A 21,280-nucleotide genomic window follows, 5' to 3' on the forward strand; every position below is an offset into this window, starting at 1 on the left:
TATCCTACTCTTCTCATCAAATTCTTCAGTACCACTAACCATACATTTAAGATACACTCATATTATCCCCACTCTCATCCTGCAGTCCACCAGAAAAAGACTGCCTTCCTCAAATACTTAAGTAGGATACTGTATTTGTGCGTAATTCTCTAGACCATCTTCCTCAGATTTAGAGGTCTGCATTTGAACTCCAGACCTGCTCACTTGCAAATGTTTAATGTTCTATCCACTATTCAGGGCATTCACCTTTAACTCTTGAATGTCATCCATCTTCCTGAATATCTAAAAAGATGGATAAAGCAGAGAAGACAACTGAGGAAAAAATGTAATCGGGCTTCTAGTGCATTCTAGCCACTGGACAAGACAATTTATTTGAAGGCTATTGTGTGTATTCAAGAAAAATTATTATCTATCCTCGGTTATAACTGTAAGACCTATGGCTCAGAAAAGCTAACTATCATGTTCCAGTGAAGGCATCTTTAAAAGTGTCAAAGTCACTGCACCAAGCCACTTCCTTAATGCTTTTTAAAATGTATTTAATGGTTTTTTGGAATAGTGAAAATAACTGATAATTTTTTAAAACATGCCAAATAAATAAGATAGACAAGAATGGCCTTTGAATGTGTTATATTTTCTAAATGCTTTGGCATTTTTGCAGCTGGCATTCAGTACTGGGTAACAAGTTGCATGTCTGAGATACTTTGATAATGTAATGCTATACTTTTTAGTAAACATTCATCTTTCACAATTTCCTATTCACTTTGTTGATTTTCATCTTAATATTGCTCTGACCACTTGTTAACTTTCTTTTTGTTGCCCTGATACATAATCTATGTCGATTTTCTTCATCATACTCCAAATAAAAATAACCATTTTTACATAAAATTTAAAGAGTAAAATAATCTTTATGAAAAGGAAATGCTGGAACTATTGAAAAGGTAAAGACTTGACAGATAGCATAGAGGAGGAACTATGGGAATTTGAAAATGATTTAGTGGTAAAATTCTACTACTCATTTATTTCTTACTTGGATTTATCAAGCATGTATGCAACATTTACTATGTTCCATATCATAAGCAGAAAAAATGTAAAAGGGGATTAGACACACAGCTTGCCCGTGAGGAGCTTACCATACAGTAGGAGAAAAATGAAAGCATACAAGCTCAAATATTCCAAGTGACTTCCCCAAAGCTTTTCTTTTTGCTTACTATGTTGGCTCCTGTTGCACTATTCTCTTTTGCCGTGCACTTAATTTTTCTGTATGTATGACTGGACCTCTTATCATCACCAACTACTTGGAACTACTCTCAAGCATCTGTCCCAGTCCCAAAGAGGCTATCTCTAACTCTTCCAACTGCCCTTTGTCTTGACAGCTATTTGCTAAGCCAGAACTACACTCTGGCAACCCTGCATTTTTGCTAAGAACTACCCTTGGGTTGAGTTTCAGTTTGGGGACCTTATTCCTGAAATTTGGAGTACCGGGAGAACTTCTGAGTTTAAGCCAAACAGAGAAACAAGATATGAACTAATTTGGTCCTTTGTCACTCAATTCCTATGGCTATTTTGAGCTTAAATTCTATGCAGTACTATTACAAACTGACCAAGTTTGAGGCTAGGATCAAGGGTACAGTGAATAGGGAATGAAGCAGAAAGACAGATGGATACTTTCAGGATTCTTCAGGGATTTGATGCATCAGTTAAAACTCAGGGCAAGGAATGAAGAAGGTACACAGTCATTATATTTAAGGAGAAACACTATTAGCAAGGAAAAAGTAGTAGCAAGCATGAGAGGGTCCACCTCAGTCCTGGCTGACATCAGAGGTGAGGCCAAGCATATCTAGTGGGGCAGCACATCTGTCTGCTACACCTGTCTTCGTGAAAACTTTCCACGAGTAAATATGTTTCAATATTTACATAATCAATGACTTTTTTTGTCACGTAAATTTAACAAAAGAGCCAATTTAAACATGTTTCTGTCCTAATGAACATAAATGGTTTAAACCAATGAAAGTCATAACTAGATATACAACTGAGGCAAGAGACTATTTTATTAACTTTTGTATTTTAAACAGACTTGCACACTTTGAAAACAAACTTAGGGTTACCAAAGGGACAGGTGGTGGTGGGAGGGATGGACTGGGGGTTTGAGACTGGCTTACGCACACTGTAGAATGTGGAGATTGGCCAATGGGGACCTGCTGTACAGCACAGGGGAGTGTACCCAATATTCTCTGATAATCGTATATGGGAAAAGAATCTGAAAAATAATGGATGTGTGTATTTGTACAACTGAATCATTATTCTGTACAGCAGAAATTATCACAACATTGGAAATTAACTGTACGTCAATAAAACTTCCAAAAATGAAAAAAAAAGAAATATATTTGATACAATTAGCTTCAAACATATTAACAAATTTCAATTAGTAGAAAATCTAAGGGCCACATACCATGAAACCTAGAATGTGAAATCTAGAAGAGACACCTGGGAGAGCCCAAGTATTGGGTATTTAAATACATTTTATTTAGCTTCTTAAGGTCCATCAGATAAGAATAACTGTCTGAAGGGATGAACGTCTTTAAGTACTACTAGGAGAGAAAGAGTGCAGTGTGTGATTAATAAGATCTGTTCTGGGTAAAGGAAGGGAAAATAGGAGCATTCCTTTGATGTGTTAGCTCTTCCCAATTCTTGTCTCACATCCCCATTGTAAAGATTTTAAAGTAAAATAATCATTTGCCTGAGTTCATCTAATCATTAACAGCATCAATTAGAATCTAGGCTTGTTGGGTTTTTTTCCCAGTCTTTCACTCTAAAGGTAAATAATGAGATGGAGAAGGAAATAAAATGAAGATAGAGTGTGTACTTTGCAGGTTTGTAGTCACACTGAACATAATGCAAAAAATGGTATAAAGTTAGAACTTAGTGTCATTAATATCAAACATGAAGAATGAACTGATGCTCAAAGATTTTCTAAGTTCTAGCCGACACCAAATCAAGGGAATTGAACTATACCAATTTTTTCAGGGCTACTGAACAAAAACTGCTCTATTTCCAGAGTGGAATCTTGGCTAAGATATGCTGGAAAAAGTGCCATCTGCTTTTCCATTGTCTGCATATAGAAAAAGGCCTTTAGTTAAAACTCATTTGAAACAGAACAGCTGAGGAGGTGCACTGCTAGAGCATGGCACAGATAAGGAGAACAAAAACTATTGTATTGCTTCTCTGAATTTTGTCTGAGGGCAGCATCCTTAAATCTAAGGAACCAAGCTTGGCTACAAAGAGTGGTCACAGCCAGACTCCATGTACAATTGGGAGAAATCTGTTAACTGCTATGAATATTTCTCTTTCTTGGGGTTTCACTGAAAAAGTATTATAAGTATGCTTCTGAGACTTAAAATCTATAACCAGACCCTTCAGTGCCTTTTGCCAGGGGGAAAAAAAAATTAAAAAAAAAAAGAAGTCTAGCTGAACTAAGAACTAAACCGAGCATAAAGAAAGAAAGTAAGTGCTTTGGTGCAGATGAAGCTAAGCCATGCATGGCAGCAAGTACTCTGAAGATACTGATGCCTGCACTGTGTCAAAAAAAAAAAAAAAAAAAAAAAAAAAAAAAGATGGTTAATAGAGTGTATCCGTTCTCCTTGCAGGCCTCACTGAGGGCTCATTTTATGCACGGGATACCATATTTCATATCTTCAATCAGGGTGATAAATTGACAGTAAGAAACTGGCAAAATCTATTAGCAATAGATGTTATATTTCTGTCTACTAATAGCATGGAATTAAAGAGTTTGCTTTTCCCAGGTAGTTACAAAACAAAGTACTAACTGCATTTGGGGGCCCTTCTTAAAATTAATTTCTCTTTTGGAATCAGAGAAAACTCATTGTATATATTAACAATTGGGATGATTTTCTTTAATGAAAATATCTATAATCTAAATCCATACTCCCTTGATCTCCAAAGTTACTCAGATTTTAGTTTAAATCTAGCTCCACTCTACACCAGTTGTAGTAGAATTTCAGCAAGGCACCTCAACTTGCAAGGGTTCAGTTTCCTCATTTGAAAAATAAGGTTAACCTTATTTATAGTGACTTGTTTGCATGACTTTTGCAGAGGCATAGGAAATAATGCACGAAAAAAAGTTTTGTTTGATGACAAAGACCATAAATGAAGCAAACAATTTTTTTTCTTTCTTTTCTCTCTCTCTCTCTTTTTTTTTTTTTTTTTTTTTTGTCTTAAGGGCCACACCAGCAACATATGGAGGTTCCCAGGATAGGGGTCGAATTGGAGCTGTAGTTCCTGGCCTACACCACAGCCACAGCAATGTGGGATCTGAGCCGCATCTGTGACCTGCACGAAAGCTCACAGCAACACCGGGTCCTTAACCCACAGAGCAAGGTCAGGGATCGAACCTGCATCCTCATAGATGCTAGTGAGATTTGTTTCTGCTGAGCCACGATGCAGACTCCATAAATGAGGTAAATAATTTTTAATAGTTTGAAGCTTATAATGTTAATTTCTATGTCTATACAACTACATCTTTAGTCATTTCTATACCTCTACTGAATGTGCACCTGTTCTATTCTAGGTTCTATAACCTCTTTCACATAAACATTTGATTGATTTTCTAGTAATCATCTCAAGTACCACTTTCATTAACATCAGGATGTTTATTTTCAGTTATTTGCTCCAAGTTAATCTGGAATTGAAACCTCTCTTCCAACACAAAGCCAGTCATACTTCTTTTCCAGAAATCCAGATTATATTTCATTTGCTGTGGTTACGGATGCAAAGACTAAAAGTTGCTTGGCCAGCACTACAAGAGTTATGCACCTGAACGTTTTCAACATATGTTTTCATCCTAGAAGTCTTGTCAAAAACTTGTTTTACACACCTGAGTGGTACTTGAGGGTCACACCCTGTTTCTAAAGCAAAACTTCAGTAAAACTGTTCACTGAATTATAGACCAGAGAAAAAGATGTTTAGGAATAATTTGCTTAGCTGTTACATAAAATGCAGTGAACCTAACAGTGTTTCAATGTTTTTCCCTTGCATTCTCAGAGCAAGTGTTTATACACAAAAATCTTGGAATACTCTTGTTTTCATTTCATCTGTTGCAGCTTTTCTAGGAGTACCAACCACTGCCTTCCACAAACAAGTAAAATGCCTAAGATTATATAAATTTCCATTACATTACATAACCTGTTAAGAAGACAGATAACTTCTGGTGAGTAAGCAGTTGTTCTCGTTCCAATACCAGAACAAATATGTTTCACCATAAGTATCATGGTCTACACATAAAATCTGAATGATTTGCCAGCAACAATTTTAAGCTACCAAAAGCTTAAAATTAATTAGGCAGAGTCAGAGCCTCATTCCCAGTGTTGCATTTTGGGAGCAAATCCATCCTAAATGCAGGAGTGGAACATGTAATTCTCTCCTAGCCAATCAGAGCTTTGCATCCTCCTCGCCACAGAGATTGATTCAGATATGAGTATGTAACCCAATGACAGCCAATCAAATTCACCAAAGTTTTCCTGCCAAAATTACCAGAATGCATTTAGGCTAATGCTTTTTTGACATACTGACACAGTGGGGAAAGCCAAGGGAGAAAAACTAGGTTGATAACATTTTCTACAACATTCTTTTACTTTTTATATATATAGAAAAGACGAAGCAATTTTTCAGTAGTCACTTGATTGCTGGTCACTGAGATTCTAAAATTAACATTATAGCATAGTTGGTTTTTCATATAACTAAGCAATTATTCATCCCTCTCTCCAAGTACCAACCCCTTTAAATTTTTGATGGCTACTAAAGTAACAGATTGCTTTGATAAAATTTCCTGAGCCCCTATATTCTATCTATGATGGAAAGCAGCGCTTCTGCTAAAATTTCAGTTATATTAACCAATAAACTGCTTTTTCCTTAAGCCAGCTTGATGCAAATGACATAATAATGAGGTTTTTTTTTAAAATGACATAGGGAGCTTTTTTAATTGGCACAGGGAGTTTTAAAATTAATTGTTGTACATAATTCTTTGTTATTGGATTGTTTTCCTATTTCTCATACATTCATAGAAAATGTGAATAATGAAGAATATTGGCCAAAAAATTATCCCAACATTCTATGGTTCATTGTAGTGATCCTCAGAACCTACTTCTATAAGCCACTCTTGGAATATATATGTTTACTTTCAAAAACCTTTCTATTTGGTTATTTTTTTTTTTTTTTTTTTTTTTTTTTGTCTTTTTGCTATTTCTTTGGGCCGCTCCTGCGGCATATGGAGGTTCCCAGGCTAGGGGTCGAATTGGAGCTGTAGCCACCGGCCTATGCCAGAACCACAGCAATGTGGGATCTGAGCCACGTCTGCGACCTACACCACAGCTCACAGCAACGCCGGTTCATCAACCCACTGAGCAAGGACAGGGACCGAACCTGCAACCTCATGGTTCCTAGTCGGATTCGTTAACCACTGCGCCACGACGGGAACTCCTATTCGGTTAAATTTATTTTCAAAAGTTAATACTGTCTTAATGTTACAAGGAATATTTGTTGTAAATGTTTGTAGTGAAAGTTACTGCAGAATATCTTCTAAATTACCAAAAATATACTTTGGAATTGCAGCACTTACCAGCATCTGCTAATGAGGATGGAGTTTATGGTAACATTTTCAAAACCTACAAATCATAATGGATCATGAAGAGATTGTAAAATATCAAATATTAGTTTAAATGGCTTCTAACAATAAAATGACTGACCTGATGATTTTCCCAGTATGAAACTTTGAAAACTTTCTAACAAAATCCTGGCCAAAGAGCTCAGAGAAATGTATTTTAATGTTCGAAGCCAATATTTTAAGGTTTTGAATACTTCCATATTTCTTAACAAATACTGTATGAGCTTTCACTACTGATGTTATTTAAGTATGTTATAAACCTGCATGACAATTATTGTATCACTCTCAATGAAAAGATGGAAGGGTTATTAAAAAAAAAAAACCTCAGATGTTGCACAGGCTATCAAAGTAAAATCAGCATAAATGCTTAAGTCTTTAATCATGTTCCTTAGGGTGACTAAATGCAAATGGCTGGAAGTCAGAGGTCATCCATCCAATTTTTCCTATCTCTTTCTTTATCGTTAACTTAATTTTTACAAATGAAAATTTAATGGGCCTTTTATACAAGCTAAAAATTTCATATATGAAAGTAGCTGCATCATTTGGAATTTTATATCTGTAAGGTGTTTCTTTCCATAAATGATGCATTCTCCTGCCTCGATAGACATAATGCATTTTGATACAGTTACTAGGTAGTGTCTGTCAACTCTGTATCAGGTAGCATTCTAAGTACATGTTATGTCTTAATATACTTAATTCTAAAAACATTATTTTATTGGGGTAAGAATAGGAATGTGAAATCTACCCCCCTAAAATTTTAAGTGTATAATACAGTATTATTTACTACATATACAAGGCTGTACAATAGAGCTCTAGAGCTCCTTTATCTTCCTTAACTGAAACTTTATGCTCATTAATCAGTAATTCCCCACTTAATCCTGCTTCTGGCCCTACCAGCTACTATTCCATTTTGGATTCTATGAATTTGACTGTTTTAGATACCTCATTTGAAGTAAAATCATGGAATATCTGTCATTCTGTGACTGGCTTATTTTACTTAGCAAAATGTCTCCAAGGTTTACCCATGTTGCATGTTGCAGACTTTTTTTTAGTATAGCATCCCATTGTATGTTTATATCATATATTCTTTATCCATTCATTTGTCAATGGATATTTAGGCTGTTTCCACATTTTGGCTATTGTGAACAGTGCTGCAGTGAACATAGAAGTGTTAAAATCTCTTTGAGATTCTGATTTCAAAGGTTTTGCATAAATACTCAGAAGTGTGATTGCCTGATCATATAATTTCGTTTTTAATTTTTCAGTTCTCTCCATGCCATTTGTCATATAAACTACTCCACTGTTCTGCAGAGCAAAAGAAGTAATCAACAGAGTGAAAAAGCAACCTATGGAATGGGAGAAAATATTTGTAAACCATAGATCTGGCTAAGGGGTTAATCGGTTATTACCCACATAAATGGTAATATCCAAAATACATAAGAACTCAAAAGCAAAAAAAAAAAAAAAAAAAAAAAAAGAATAACCTAATTTAAAAAAAAGGACCTAAGTTCTTGAATAGGTATTTCTCTAAAGAAGACACACAAGTGACCAACAGGTATCTGAAAAAATGCTGTGTCATTAAGTCACCAGAGAAATGCACATCAAAACCACAATGAGATATCGACTCACCCTTGTCAGGATGGCTATTACCAAAAATATAAATATATTTGTATATAAATATATATATATAGAGAGAGGTGACAGAGGAGAAATGCAGATACAAGTACAGATACAGATATATAATATTGGCGAGAATGTGGAGAAAATGGAACTCCTCCATACTGTTAATAAAAATTACTGTATTTTTTCTATAATCTTCTAAGATAATTACTACTTCCCCCATTTCATAGATGAGGAAGCAGAGTTAAAATGAGTTTAAATAACTTGCTCAAGATCATACAGATAAAACTGTGACCTATTAAAGACCATGATCTTTAAAGCTATGTTTTTCAAATAGAAAAACATGGGAACCATCAAGAAGTTATCTGTGAGCACCTCAGATGCCAAAGCCATTTGATGTGAAAGATAATTTATTTGATGGTAACGTCAGACACTGCCCATGGTCACATCAGCCTCCTGCAGGTACTGACGTGAACGGCAGAAGCTGGTCACGATGTAGTCATCCACGGGATCCTAATAATCCTTAATGTGAAAACAATACCCTGTGACAGAAGTCCAAACACTATTATGGAACTGAAGGATCCCTTTAAACACAGACACACACTCTTTGGACCCTATAAACCGATATGAACATATTCCAGAAAGAACCGCTATGAAGGTCAGAGGAGAAAAACAAGAGTGCTGGGCATTATAAATCCTCAGTAAATGGGAAATGCTCATTTTATAGCAGCCCAAAACCAGGAACTGTTTTTCTTGAGGGTGATTTGAGTGGGGGGGGGGACCTATTTCTGGGTCAATTAAAGCTGGCCAGTCGGTTCTTTGTTCCTTTGAGCCAGACATTTTGACAGGCTGACATGATTACATTGTCTTTTTCTCTACCTGTATAAGCTTATCTTTCAGATGCACCAAGTTCATGACCCTGAGCTACGGGGAAAGGACTAAAATAAGCTGGGAGCTGGTGGTGAAAGATAGTCTGTTATGAAGTCAGGCGCTCAAATAAATGAATGAACTTGCCAGAGAGTTGTTTATAAAATTCTATGGAAGACCTTAAGAAAAATCATAAGACTGAAAAATAAATCACATCACTGGACCCTGTTTCCTTGCCCCTTATTGGCTTACCTGCCGGGTATTACACATGAATCAACTTTATAATGCATGTGTTGTGTTGTGTTGTGTTGCTTTCTTTGTCTTGAACACACTCTAGTCTGACAAACTAGTTTAAGGACGGCCTCTTTCAGGGGAACCCAACGTAAGACAGAGTACAGTACATGGTTTTTTCAAAAGCAGTACTGCGTAATTCAGCAGTTCCACAGTGCGTCTATTGAACACTATCATGTGCCAATAATTGGCTTCTCTCTGTGGATACAAGGTAGAACCAAAAGAACATATTCTCTGCTGCCATGACATTTATGGTTAATGTAAAAAAATAAAATAAAATGATACACAAATATTGCCCCATCTTTGGCCAAACTCTATCCCTCTCTCTTAAAATCTAAAATAAATTCTTTTATTCTACAGTAATGGAAGGTGAGTCATAAGACATTTAGAATATTAAATATGGAAGACAGTGAAATCCTGAGATGGCAAATAACTATCAGGCAAGATGCTGCTCTGCTGGCTCCATGATGCCCATGATAAACTCACTAAATGGCACCTGCAGTCATCCTCACCGCCTCTCTATGTGGACTCCAGCTCTGCCACAACATGGTTTTCTAGACAGACTCTCAGCTGCTAGAAAAGACACACAAGATCTGTCCTTTTTTGCTGTTCTTAAAGCACTTCACTTGATCCCATCTGCTGTATGCTCTGACATCTAGAAAGGTCCAGTACACGATCCCAAGTGACTCAGTTTAGCAGGTGCAAAGCTGTAATTTGAGTCTAGGTAGCCTGTATCTCAATGCAATACTCTCTGCTCTCCCATCATTCATCCTCAGCTTACTGCCACAGAGAACCACAAAAGGAGCATATCCTATGTTTTGGAGAAAGAGAAGGGATTTTATCAAGACTGTATTCTGAAGCTACAGTGCGGCTTTCTTTGTGCTTCTTTTTTTCTTCTGCTTCTGCCAGGTGTTGAGAACAGCCTCCTTGCCCAGAGGGGAATTCCGAGATCTACTGCTCAGTGCCAACTCTTTGACTCATGTTTAGCCATATCATACTCTCAAGCTGAGAACTTCATACGACAGTTAAGCAGAGTGGATGAATCTGTCTCTTGTACAACACAGGATATTTTTTTTATGACCAACATTGTTCGCATTTTCACTTAGGCCTTCTACTTTAATTTTACATTCTAAATACAAGTTGAAAAAGCCTCATATCCCCATTGTTATTGTATAATTGAAGAAAATTAAATGAATATATTTTTATATTGCGGTTGTTCTCTTCAAAAATTCTTCCAAAACATAGTCCCAAACCACTACAAATATCTTGGCAGCTGCAGTTAGAAGGCTCCTTAGAGAACTGAAGTAATTGTCTTCCAGAACCCAAGAAATCATTGTCAAAACTACTGAAAAAAAATCGAGTCAATTCATCTACTCTAAAGCCACACTGTAAATTCCCATCCTCATACCCAGTGACATCAAATAACTAGCACTTAATATTTAGTATTGGAGGAATCTCATAATCAAATTTCCCAACAATGCCTAGCATGTATTTTCCCCTTTTAACCATATTTGAGTTTTCACCTTGACATCTATATAATGTGTATATATAAAATAAGGGAGTTCCCATTGTGGTGCAGTGGTTAACGAATCCAACTAGGAACCATGAGGTTGCAGGTTTGTTCCCTGGCCTTGCTCAGTGGGTCGAGCATCCAGCATTGCCGTGAGCTGTGGTGTAGGTTGCAGATGCGGCTCGGATCCTGCATTGCTGTGGCTCTGGTGTTGGCTGGCAGCTACAGCCCCTATTAGACCCCTAGCCTGGGAACCTCCATATGCCGTGGGAGCAGCCCAAGAAATGGCAAAAAAAAAAAAAAAAATTCTAAAAAAAATAAATAAAATAAGGCCATCGAAAGAATAAATGCGTAAGATGAGATTATATACTAGGTATGTTCATTCCAAAGTCTGGATTATACCGTCATTTGTTTTGTGTCCAAGAAGAAAGGATGTCTTCCTTATTTTCTTCTTTTGTTCAGGCATACATTAAAAAGACATGTGCTGGAGAGTTTGATGAGTTTTTTGATTTGTTTCACAGATTGATAAACATTATGCTCATTAGTTAAGATAGCCACAAAATGGCATATAAGATGCCAGAGTCTGATTTGAATGTGATCTTCCTCCACCACATATACAAATATCTTATTGATTTCTAAAATGTTCTATGGGCTTATATTTTTCTTTTCTCCTTCTTATACAGATTTTAAGCTATCGCCCATGACTCACCTCCTGGTGTTCATGGCTTGTGTAATCCTCTCCTAGAGTGCAGACAGGGCCTCTGACTTGCTTCTAACAAACACATCAAAGGTGATGAGATATTATTACACACAATTGTTCCCCTTGTTAACAGATTCTCTCTCGTTTGCTTTGAGGAAGCAAGAAGCTATGCTGTGAAGGCCCATGTGGCAAGGAATTGGAGTACATTCCAGTTAATAAAGGTGCATGCAAGAAACTGAGTCTTAAACCAACTGTCCACAAGGAACTAACTGCTACCAAAAGCCACGTGAGCTTGGGCATGAACCCTTCCTCAGTTCAGCCTGAGATAAGACTGCATCCCCAGCCAAAACCTTGATTGTAACCTTGTGAAATACTAAAGAGAAGACCTGGTCATGCTGTGCCTTGACTCCTGTTCCCCCCGCCCCCCGAAAAAAAAAAGTGTGAGATATCATGTCTTGCCCTAAGTTTGGGAGTTTCCTCTGTGGCTCAGTTGAAGCGAACCTGACTAGTATCCATGAGGATGCAGGTTCAATCCCTGGCCTTGCTCACTGGGTTAAGGATCCAGCACTGCTGTGGGCTGTGGTGTAGGTCACAGATGCAGCTTGGATCCTGCATTGCTGTGGCTGTGGAGTAGGCTGGCAGCTGCAGCTCCAATTTAACCCCTAGGCTGGGACCTTCCACATGCTGCAGGTGTGGCCCTAAAATTTAAAAAAATAATAATTTGAAAAAAATGTTAAGTTTGTAGCAATAATGTAGGGCAGCAAGAGATAATGCACTTTCAAAACTTAATTATTTGACAGATGAGAGCAATAAAGAAACACATGAAATAAAAATATATAGCTATAGGGAGAGAGAGGGATCTCAAGCAAACTCTGTAGGGATCAAAAGGTACTAGTCTATTAATCAAAGAAGTGCATATTTTTCAAAAAAATAATGTATTTGTGAAATTAAAAAATTAAAATAAATAAAATTTAAAAAGTGCCTATTTTTCAAATGCTATTTTGAGAATTATAAACAGATAAACAGACATTAAAGTGATCAAATCTGTATTTCCAATGCTCAGTGTTATATTTGAGACACTCTTGCACTCACCAGAAAACACCTACCTATTCATTCTGCCTCTTAGGCTACACTCAAGCCCATGCCTACATTTTCCAAGCACCATGATCTGCTTTACGACACACAGAGGAACAGGAAAGCTCCTCTGGGATTTGACATCTTTCAAAGTTTGGGAAAAAAAAAAAAAAAAGGAGGAAGCAGAGCATAGAATTTTAAGTTAGATTCACTAGCTATGTGGCACTAAACCTATAACAGCTTCTTTGGGGACTACTCCAGATCGAAGGTGACTGGGAAGGCATGACAATGCAAAGCCTGATCCTTTCATCATGAAGAAAGGATGAGCGGATGAGATAAATAGTGCAACATGACTGAGAGACAGTTAAGATGCTAGTAACGTATGAATACTCATGTCCTGACTTGCTGTTTGTGATGTGGTTATGTACTAGGGCAGCCTTGTTGGTGAGAGACAGGCATGCCAGTATTCAGGGTAATGGCAATTATGTTGTTCAGGAAAAAAAAAAAAAAGTACTATTTTGGCAATTATTCTGCAAGTTTTAAATTATGCCAGAAGAAAAAGAAAAACACTTGACAGTGCTTTTGGGTCCTCTAGCTTAACTGGATGTTTCTCAGGTGCCAGGCATCCTACTGAACACACTGCATGTGTCTATTAATTTATCCTCCACAGCAGTGTTATTCGACAGGCACTATTATTAACTCTATTTTATGTATGAAGGAACTGAGGCAGAGAGGGGTTATGGATGTTGCCTCTTCTATACCTGCATTCTCCTTGGAAAAAGGGTAAAGATGTTAACACAGAAAGTTAAAAGATTAAGCATAAATTCATCAAGCATCAATAGTGACGCAGAGAATGTGCTCACTGAATTCTAATTTTACTAGATGAATTCTAATTCTACTAGATTTGCTTTCTTAAATTTCTGAAGAGATGGTTCTTCAAACTATCTCTCTTAAGTTTTTGAAGAGCTAGTTCTTCAAACTAGTAAGAAGGAAAAAGGAAGTGAAGCCCCATGCGATTTTCGAAATTGGGGACTTACTATTTCTCTGAGGTATTTTTAGATCCCCTCCCTTAACACTTCACTTGCCGGCATAGTCTTCTGAGGTCTGGCATGACCACTATTTAGAATCTCATTTGCAGAGGCAGATGTGGACAGAACAGGACCAGAACAGTGTGTGAGTATTAATGAGGAATGAGGATAAGTTGGTAACGTGAGAGACCAGTAAGCCTAGGAACCTGAATGAACCCCTCCTTTTCCTGGTGTTAACATCCATGCTCTGCCACACGTATTCATTCCTTTCGCTACTGGAGTTAGAAAATGGTATTAAGCCACTTTGCAAATCTCAGCCAGCCCTTGAGAGGAGTGCTCCCAAAATTCCAAGTCATTTTTTGTTGTCGTTGGGTTTTAAAAGCCTCTTAGTTTGTTCTAATTTGCAGATAATGAGTAGAGCCACTTCCTTCTTTGGTTACTTCCATCTATGTGTTTCAATGTCATTCCAGCTCTGAGTATTTAACTCTAATTTCTCACTCAGTGACAAAACTCCAGATTTGTTGGAACAATTTTGGCATTAAAAATGAAACAGGCTCCTTATATTACTGCGAAGTGAGGTACCCAGAAGCCCCTATAAATTTCCTATTTCCATATGTACCAGATTTTCACATTCTGAAATGTTTCTTATGGGAACATGAGAAAACAGTTATAATTAAACTTAAGTAGAAAAACTATATTTAACATACTCTCTGGGATATATTCTGGAGAAGTAGCCTTGAAGGCAAATCCTATAACAGCATGCACCTGGGGTTCCCAGTCAAAGGGGTACCTCTCCCACCTGTCATCAGCTTGATCTTAGGTCTTCAGTAAGCAGTACAAAAAAAGGCTTATTTGAGGCAAGGGCAAAGAAACTAAAACCTTGTTTTGCCCATGTCCACATTTAACTTTCAGCAATGCATACATTTTCCCTGGCTGAGACAGAAGTAGATTTGCATTCATTTACAAAAATGCCATCTTAACTCAGGAATTAAAGTGAAGAATTTGCTAAAGAATCATCTGCTACTTGCTTTGTGGAAGGTAAAATAATCCTTAACAGTCTGAGAGAAAAAAAAAAAAAAAAAAAAAAAGACAAGATTTATCTCTTGCCCACCCCCCTCTGCTCTTATTTTCTCCCAGACGCAAGAAAAATAATTTTGTTAGTCAATCACTCACCCCTATTATATGAATGTTATATTTTGTTGTAACATATCACTATGAAGTTAGTAGTACAAGTTTATTAACATATAGGTATGGAAGTCATAAATCCAAAACTGGGTCATGCTGGACTAAAATTAAGGTTATCAGCTTGGGTGTGTTCCTCCTAGCAGTTCCCTGGGGAATATCCATTTCCTTCCCTTTCGCCATCTTCAAAGTCAGATAGCTTGCTTGCATCTTTCTCTGATTCCAACCTCTGGTTCTCCCTCCCTCTTCCATTTATAAGGGCTATTGTGATTACCCAGGGTAATCTTCCTATTTCAAGGTTAGCTCATTAACATCCTCAATTCCATCTGCAACCTGAACTACTCCATGCCATGCAAGAGAACATCTTCCCAGCCTCTGGGAATGAGGATACAGTCATAGCTTGTGGTCATTATTCAGCCTACCATACTTACCAACCAAAAGTTACTTGATTTCAGTCTAATAATTTAGAATGAATAGGGTCAGTGGTGTCCCTTGCACCACACTATAATGAAAGAGTAACATGGGGATAGAAAATGTGTTTGCCTTCAGTGAATTTAATTTAAACTCATTGAGTTTAATCTATTATAGCATGCAGCTTCCATGTGAAATACGAGGATAGGTGAGTTTGAATGTCACTGGGAAAAAAGGACTTAGGTTTTTGCCTTATTTTAACTGAGTGATGCCCTTGCATGAACAACTGATATTCCCCTTAATTTCATTTGGTTATCTGAAAATGGAGTGAAACATGTTTTGATTATAGAAGTATTTTGTGATCCATATTCACAAAATTCTCAGCTTTATCTAAGAATTCTGCCAGGTAAGTAGAAAAAGAAACATCTAAATCTGAAACTGTATTTTAGGAGATGACTTACCTGAAAGGCAGGGAGTCTGATTCTAGGTTAACCGTATTTCTAGAATTTAGATATGCTCACTCTTTAAGAATACGATGCTCATAAAGGCATTTTAGTCTCTAATATATGGGTTGTAATATACAGGAGGTAAACAAATTTGCCATATATTTTATTTTGAATACAATTTTAACATAATTGAATTACGGCTGTATCAAATGTCATAATGAAAAGTGTGACAACGAGAATCAACAATACACAAACACACAGAGAAATATAAATGAATCTCACAAACATTATGTTTACTGAAACCAGACACAAACACCTATGTACTAAAAATAAGATGATGTATTATGTGATTCTATTGTTATAAAATGTAAAAGAGGTCAGAATGGTGGTAGTTTTTGATGGGTTCAGAAATTGGAGGAAAGGCACAAGGGGAAATGATTCTGGGGTGCAAGCAGTATTTGTTTCTTGGTGTTCATGCTGCATGAGTTTAGCCAGTGAAAATTTATGGTTTTGCACATTTATGTATACTTGCACATTAATATGTATACTTTGCTGTATGTATATTCTATTTTCATAAGGTTTTTAAAGAATGGGTTTACCTGAAAATGAGAAAATATATAAATTCATTATAGAAATCATAAATATTAAACACCACACATACACTTTAGTCATCTTACACCAAGAATTTATCATTCACCATTTCCCTAAACTGTATAAAAAAAAATCATACAGCATTTAAATAAATTTTTAAATATTAAGAAATATTTTTCAACCTGAGAGACTCCTGTGGGAAGAATCAACCATCTATATGAGGAAAACAGTATCTGAGAACTGAAAGGGAAGAACTGTGATCCTATTTTATTTATTTATTTTTTTGTTTTGTTTTTTAGGGCCGGATCCGCGGCATATGGAATTTCCCAGGCTAGGTGTCAAATCACAGCTGCAGCTGCTGGCCTATGCCACCAGTCACAGCAATGGGAGATCTGAGTCTTCCACCTACATCACAGCTCACCCAGTGAGCAAGGCCAGGGATAGAACCCAAGCCCTCATAGATAGTAGTCAGATTCATTACTGCTGAGCCACAACAGGAACTCGTGATCCTGTTCTTTGAATAAACATTGCTCATTTCATTTCTTCCTCTCTCCTCCCCCCTCCTCCTCCCTTTCCCCTTTCTTTTTCTGCTTCTTTTCCTCCCCCTTGCCTTCTTCCTTCTACTTCTCTTATTCCTTGTCAAATTTCTGTCTCAGTGGAACTGGGGTATCACTAAAGCAAGTGACCATCTGCTCTGGAAATCAATTGAACTGTCACATTAAGCACTGATTTTCAAAAGCGTGTGTCTGTCTCAAGGTTAATCGCCATTACTCTGCCCTTCTATGTGGGCAGGCCAGTGTGGTACCATTGATCAGCCCCTCATGGTTTAGCATATTTTATAACCAGGGTACGTGACCATGGAAGATCAAAAACACCTCCTTATAAAACAATCCAAGTGCGTACACGATCAGGTAGATATTGACATGGATAATCATCTATTCTTTCACGAGTATAATAAAATATCTATTTTAAATTTCACCAAGGGCTTTTGCTTAAAAATGATGCCTATCTTGGATCCCATCGTGGCTCAGTGGTTAACGAATCCGACTAGGTTCAATCCCTGGCCTTGCTCAGTGGGTTAAGGATCTGGCATTGCCATGAGCTGTGGTGTAGGTCGCAGATGTGGCTCGGATCCTGCATTGCTATGGCTCTGGTGTAGGCCGGCGGCTACAGCCCCTATTAGACCCCTAGCCTGGGAACCTCCATATGCTGTGGGAGCGGCTCTAGAAAAGGCAAAAAGACAAAAAAAACAAAAAAAATGAAAATATGCCTATCTGTAGGCTAACCTAAGTAAGTGATTTTTTTATAGGGCTAATAAACTAATTTCAAGGAAGCAAGTGATCTCTTTAAGATAGCTAGTCCTGGAGTTCCCATCTTGGCTCACAGGCAATAAACCTGACTAGTATCCATGAGGATGCAGGTTCAATCCCTGGCCTTGCTCAGTGGGTTAAGGATCCAGCACTGCTGTGAGCCGTGGTATAGGTCACAGATGCGGCTCAGATCCCACGTTGCTGAGGCTGTGGCATAGGCTGGCAGCTGCAGTGCCAATTCAACCCCTAGCATGGGAATTTCCATATGCCACAGATGTGGCCCTAAAAAGCAAAAAATAAAATATAAAAAACAAAAAGGCACATAGTCCTTTATACATAAGGAGGTAAAAAAAGAACTCTATGTGATCTGAGACTTAGTGAATGTCAAGTCTGAGTCCTAAAAATAGCTTTAATGTGAGAAGCCTGGATAACATGATTTTGGGGTCTGTGCTCGCATGTGTGTGCATCAATGAAACCACACTGCCTCTTCCTACAATAAAGATTATAGGAGCAAATAACACATTTTATGTTGTCTATCATGTTCAAGATATTAAAGAATTTTCTGGAGTTCCCATGGTGGCTCAGTGGTTAATGAATCCGACTAGGAACCATGAGGTTGCGGGTTCGATCCCTGGCCTTGCTCAGTGGGTTAAGGATCTGGCCTGCCGTGAGCTGTGGTGTAGGTTGCAGACTCGGCTTGGATCCTGCCTTGCACAACTCTGGCATAGGCCGGCAGCTACCCCTAGCCCGGGAACCTCCGTATGCTGCAAGTGCGGCCCCATAAAAGGTAAAAAAAAAAAAAAAAAAGAAAAAAAAGGATTTTCTGCAAACTTGCCTGCTCCTTTCTTATAAGACCCTACATTTTCATCAGTGAAAAGTGATGAGAATCTAGAAAAGAGTATATTCTCAACACTATACGGTACAATAATAAGCAAATGAATGGGTGTATGGATAAAACCAAGTTGAAAGGGACATACTTAAGTTAGAGCTTCTATGCTGCCCATTACGGGAAAGCCTGGGCTATAGCAGCTACCTCGGAATCAGTGCTTGGGTTCAATGACTGCACACATTTTTTAAAGTGAGCAAAACCTACTCATGACAAAGGGATACCCAGGAGCATCTATGGCCTTAAGCAATCGGCAGGAAGACTGGTTTCATGGTCTGAACATGCTTGGCAAGAAACAGGGATCTGAATGTTTGGTTTCCTTACAGTAGATCTATGAACATGCGTATTTCTGGATATTTAAAATGATGTATATAATTAGCTAATATAGATGCCTATTTCCTGAAGTATAAAACCAGATTCATTGTGGTTATTATCAAATCAAAGAGAGAATCCAATATATTTGTTAAATCACAATGCGACCGGATATTAGACCATCCAGGAGAACGACTGAGGGCACTTAACACCATTCTTATTTCTAATGCCTCCGTTTTCTGCTACATATAGAGTATGTGTTACGATTCACCATATTTAAAAAGTATAGGTAACTAAAGGTTGACGATGACTCACTCTGCAGTCTCCTCTGAGGAGTCTCCAAAATCGTGTCCAAAGACATCGTCCATGGAAGACCTACTGTGAGTCAGACGTTTTCACAGATATTGGCATTTAAATACAAATATGTGATCATCCTTGTACTGGAAACATTCCCTTGTCTACCATCTGCCTGAAAAATCACATGGTGTGGACCACACACTTCCATCAAACACTGCTGAGTGGCTTTCCCCTTCCCAGCAAAAAGAGTCTCAATTTGACCTTGAAAACCAGCCATAACTATTCTCAGCTTAAACTTGCCCTCTACCTTCTGGTGGTCTGGCAACACATTTAGCAAATGGAGCACAATCCAAGGACAGGCTTTAATTCTTTGGAAAACCTCCAGCAGCCTTACCAGAAAACATTCTTTGTTAAAATGGTCAGTTGTCAGCAGGCATGGGATCTGACCACGGTAAAATTTTGCTTTTCTGTCTGGTCCTTAGCTGGAGGAAAAGAAGGGAAGAGCCCTTAATATAGCCTTGAGACAGAGGGCATACAAGTCAGAGCAAGTGGGTGGGCTAAAATGCTTATCCCAAGCAGCCAAACAAAGCAAAGTGAGGCTGGATAGTGGCTGTGCGTTTCTTCTAGAGTTGATCTTAAGTGTTAGAGTCCTGAAGACCAAACTTAAGAATTACATTAGCATGAAACTCAGCATAGGCCTAGGAAAAAAGTTAAGTTTCTCACAAGTATGGCTAAATGCAGACTTCCATGAAAAACATGCTGCGTTCACAGTTTTCTTTTAATCTTTTTACGCCTGCACCCAGGACATGTGGAAGCTCCCAGGCCAGGGGTGGAATAGGAGTTGCAGCTGCAGGCCTACACCACAGCTATGACAGCACTGGATCAGAGCCGCATCTGGGATCTACAATGCAACTTGCAGCAACATTTGATCCCTAACCCACTGAGTGAGTCCAAGGATCCAACTCACATCCTCACCTACACAATGTTGGGTTTTTAACCTGCTGAGCCATGATAGGAACTCTCACAGTCAGTTTTGAGGCTAGACCTAAATTATCAGTGAAGAAGACAATTCTGACTTAAGAAGATAATGCTGCTATGAATTTGTATCTCAATTTTGAAAGGGTGTATCATATGCTCAGTTCACATTTGGGAGCAGCAGAAAAACTGTAGGCTTCCTCTTTGCAGGCCAGGCATAAGTGAGTTTACATTCTGCTTCCTTTTTCTGGCTAAAGGTCTTTGAACAAGTCTGCTAAACTCGTTCTTCGCCTACAAAATTGAGATGAGAATTTTATACACCTAATTTGAGTCCTGTGACAGGTAACTAAAGCACAATACGTCACATATTTAAGACCTTAAATATGTTTATTTATTCTTGTGTAACTATTATATGAATGGTGAATATGTTTTAGATTGAGGAAACTGCATGGAATTCAGAGATGTCATGAAATAATACTGGACATACTCTCTACTAAACTTTCAGTTTCCATATCTGCACAAGAACTTTAAAAATGAGTCATATTTTCTGAGAAATGAAGGGTATAAAATAATACAAAATTTAACATGCTGTAGACTTTCAGAATGCCTGTCAAGTCATTTTATCCTCATTATGTCTCAATGTTGTTTTCCTTCAATTTTTTGCTTTTTAAAATTAAGTTCAGATGTACTAATTTAAACAATCATGTTTGCAGTATTATATCATCTTGAGTGAGATGTCTACTGAAAACCTCATTTGATGATTTGGTTTGACCTGCCTTTACACACCAGAACAAAGTGTGGATAAGAACACAGTGGCAAGTATCCAATACTGTGGTCACAAGTACCACCATGCAACCTTGTGGAATTAGGTCTGACAAATCTCACCCTAAAATCATGATGTAGATATTTCCCAGAGGGGTTGCATATTAATTTATTGGTAATCCTTCTCCTAAAGCCTTTATTCTATTCTGTACTATTTGGAAATCCCCTTCAGTTCACATGCAAACACATTCAACGAAGCATGTACACACACACACACACACACACACACACACACACACACACACACACACACACACACACACACACACAGAGCCCTCTGTT

General features: G+C 37.8%; 1 protein-coding gene across 16 annotated transcripts in view; it reads right to left on the reverse strand.

Annotated features, from left to right (window-relative positions):
- CDH8 (cadherin 8) overlaps positions 1-21,280 on the reverse strand; it is a 1,221,794-nt gene that overhangs the window by 595,905 nt on the left and 604,609 nt on the right. The gene's annotated exons all lie outside the window — the stretch shown is intronic.

The sequence above is a fragment of the Sus scrofa genome, chromosome 6, assembly GCF_054392235.1.
Source record: "Sus scrofa isolate SSC_HxYL_T2T_F1_AM1 chromosome 6, Sscrofa_HxYL_maternal_Yorkshire_Landrace_v2.0, whole genome shotgun sequence".
Lineage (NCBI taxonomy): Eukaryota > Metazoa > Chordata > Mammalia > Artiodactyla > Suidae > Sus > Sus scrofa.